We start from the raw sequence: 3,567 nt of genomic DNA, 5'->3' as shown, positions 1-3,567 counted from the left end.
AACCCGCGATCGATTGGAGAAACCTTATTTTACACTGAAAAATTCCACATAAGGAAAATTTGTATGGAGCACCCTACTGCAGAGCACACCGACAGGGCCGGGAAGGAAGGCCCGGTCCAAGAAAAAATTTTTGCGGGACCACTCAAAACATCATAGTTAGACCTAGCAAATGATGAAAAGTGAAACCCGCGATCGATTGGAGAAACCTTATTTTACACTGAAAAATTCCACATAAGGAAAATTTGTATGGAGCACCCTACTGCAGAGCACACCGACAGGGCCGGGAAGGAAGGCCCGGTCCAAGAAAAAATTTTTGCGGGACCACTCAAAACATCATAGTTAGACCTAGCAAATGATGAAAAGTGAAACCCGCGATCGATTGGAGAAACCTTATTTTACACTGAAAAATTCCACATAAGGAAAATTTGTATGGAGCACCCTACTGCAGAGCACACCGACAGGGCCGGGAAGGAAGGCCCGGTCCAAGAAAAAATTTTTGCGGGACCACTCAAAACATCATAGTTAGACCTAGCAAATGATGAAAAGTGAAACCCGCGATCGATTGGAGAAACCTTATTTTACACTGAAAAATTCCACATAAGGAAAATTTGTATGGAGCACCCTACTGCAGAGCACACCGACAGGGCCGGGAAGGAAGGCCCGGTCCAAGAAAAAATTTTTGCGGGACCACTCAAAACATCATAGTTAGACCTAGCAAATGATGAAAAGTGAAACCCGCGATCGATTGGAGAAACCTTATTTTACACTGAAAAATTCCACATAAGGAAAATTTGTATGGAGCACCCTACTGCAGAGCACACCGACAGGGCCGGGAAGGAAGGCCCGGTCCAAGAAAAAATTTTTGCGGGACCACTCAAAACATCATAGTTAGACCTAGCAAATGATGAAAAGTGAAACCCGCGATCGATTGGAGAAACCTTATTTTACACTGAAAATTCCACATAAGGAAAATTTGTATGGAGCACCCTGCTGTGGTCACCATCGGTCGAGTTGGTCGAGACGGGCAAAAAATTTTTTTTTTCCATATCGTCTCAAAACATGATTTATGGACCTTGTAAATGTTGAAAAGTGAAACGAAATCACTTTTGGAGCGATGAAAATTTTGTATGGGAGGTCCCTACCCGGAACAAATTTTACTAGTAAAGTCATCATTCCGCGACGAGAAATTTGAAAATGGTCAAATATGGTTAAGATGTCATGTTCATTCCCTACTATGGGGGACCAGGTCGTCACGAAAAAATTTTTTTTCTCGACCTGGTCAAATGTGGTTCTGCGACGGAGGTTAAACTAATATTGCATAATTTGGGCCAAAAACCCCCCTCTGTCAGAAAAATTTCCCCTTCAAGAGCGAAAGCAGACCACATAAGTTGAGCTTCGAGGTATCTGAAAGTTGAATATAGAGCGAGGTTCTAAGCGAAGGGATAGCTTAACGTTGAGCATTGAACGCAAAAAAGCTTAGAGATAAGCTTATTATATAACGATTGTGGTGCAGGACACAGCTTAACGTTGAGCTTTGAACGCACATGGCTAGAACTAAGCTAAGAGATACCTATAGTGGTGCATGGAACTGCTCACAAGTTGAGCTTCGAGAAGTCCAAAGGCAAAATGTAGAGCGAGGTTCTAAGCGAAGGGATAGCTTAACGTTGAGCATTGAACGCAAAAAAGCTTAGAGATAAGCTTATTATATAAGGATTGTGGTGCAGAACACAGCTTAACGTTGAGCTTTGAACGCACATGGCTAGAACTAAGCTAAGAGATACGGGTAGTGGTGCATGGAACTGCTCACAAGTTGAGCTTCGAGAAGTCCAAAGGCAAAATATAGAGAGAGGTCCTAGCAGCCTAAAAAACTTCTAGGGCCGACAGCTCACAAGTTGAGTTTCGAACGCAATTAGGCTACCCTGGTAGCCCTTGATTTGAAAGCATTAAGGCAATGATATGGTAGAATGCCCGATCTTAAACCTATTGACAGAGAATGTGTACGAGTAAGCATAGATGTGGAGGAGCACATACCCTAAACAGTCCCGAAAGATGGTTAGCTAAGTGATGCATCACAAATGGACTTGGCGCACCAAGTTCACACTGAAACACACACGATCGCGTATATTAAAACCTGTTGTGTGGTGCATCACTAATAAAGTTTGGTGCGTCAAACGAACATGAGAGTTGAGCATATTGGGTATGTGTGATAACACACTTTGCACGACAATCGAGAAACCGCATAAGCTCAGTATAACACAGCAGGGGAAGATTGATGAAAACCAGAGCTAATACATGCAACAGGCCGGGAATGCTGCTTCTGAAGGTGGTAGGACCGGTGCACTTATTAGTTAAACCAATCGGCCGATTGAGTTGAAGTCTGGTACCGATCTTTCACTTGACTGTGCCCCATCAACTATTGATGGTAGTGTAGAGGACTACCATGGTTGTGACGGGAAGCGGGAATCAGGGTTCGATTCCGGAGCTAGTAGAGAGTGCCTGATAAAGGCCATGGTACACATCCAAATCAGGAAAGCAGCAGGAAACACTACCATACATTGCCAGGTGCATAGGAGGATTGCAAGCCCGTAAATTGCCCGATCATAGCCAGCGATGCTGAGAACGGAATTTATTCCTTCGATCGTCGTTGGTTCACATGTTTACTGATGGTTGTACGAACACCATACCCGGTGGTAAGTACAGTGGAGCTCGCCTTCACAACATAATGTTCACCAGTTGGACGCATAGATTGGAATAGCTCACATAGTGTTGGATTGCTGGAAACACACATTCCAGACTGCTCCGGTAGTCATGGAAAGGAGAGGATTGCAAGCCCGTAAATTGCCCGATTATAGCCAACGATGCTGAGAACGGAATTTATTCCTTCGATCGTCGTTGGTTCACATGTTTACTGATGGTTGTACGAACACCATACCCGGTGGTAAGTACAGTGGAGCTCGCCTTCACAACATAATGTTCACCAGTTGGACGCATAGATTGGAATAGCTCACATAGTGTTGGATTGCTGGAAACACACATTCCAGACTGCTCCGGTAGTCATGGAAAGGAGAGGATTGCAAGCCCGTAAATTGCCCGATTATAGCCAACGATGCTGAGAACGGAATTTATTCCTTCGATCGTCGTTGGTTCACATGTTTACTGATGGTTGTACGAACACCATACCCGGTGGTAAGTACAGTGGAGCTCGCCTTCACAACATAATGTTCACCAGTTGGACGCATAGATTGGAATAGCTCACAAGTGTTGGAAAGTTGAACGCACGTTGAAGACCGCTACTGTGGTCTTGGAAAGTAGAGGATTGCAAGCCCGTAAATTGTCCGATCATAGCCAACGATGCTGAGATCGGAATTCATTCCTTCGATCGTCGTTGGTTCGCATGTTTACTGATGGTTGTACGAACACCATACCCGGTGGTAAGTACAGTGGAGCTCGCCTTCACAACATAATGTTCACCAGTTGAACGTACAAGTTGGAATAGCTCACATAGTGTTGGATTGCTGGAAACACACAAAATGATACGAGTAAGGTTGCGTGAGTAAGGCACGTACA

The sequence above is a fragment of the Anopheles marshallii genome (assembly GCF_943734725.1).
Source record: "Anopheles marshallii chromosome X unlocalized genomic scaffold, idAnoMarsDA_429_01 X_unloc_217, whole genome shotgun sequence".
NCBI classification, from domain to species: domain Eukaryota; kingdom Metazoa; phylum Arthropoda; class Insecta; order Diptera; family Culicidae; genus Anopheles; species Anopheles marshallii.
The sequence above is the reverse complement of the archived record's forward strand: the minus strand, read 5'-3'. Positions refer to the sequence as shown.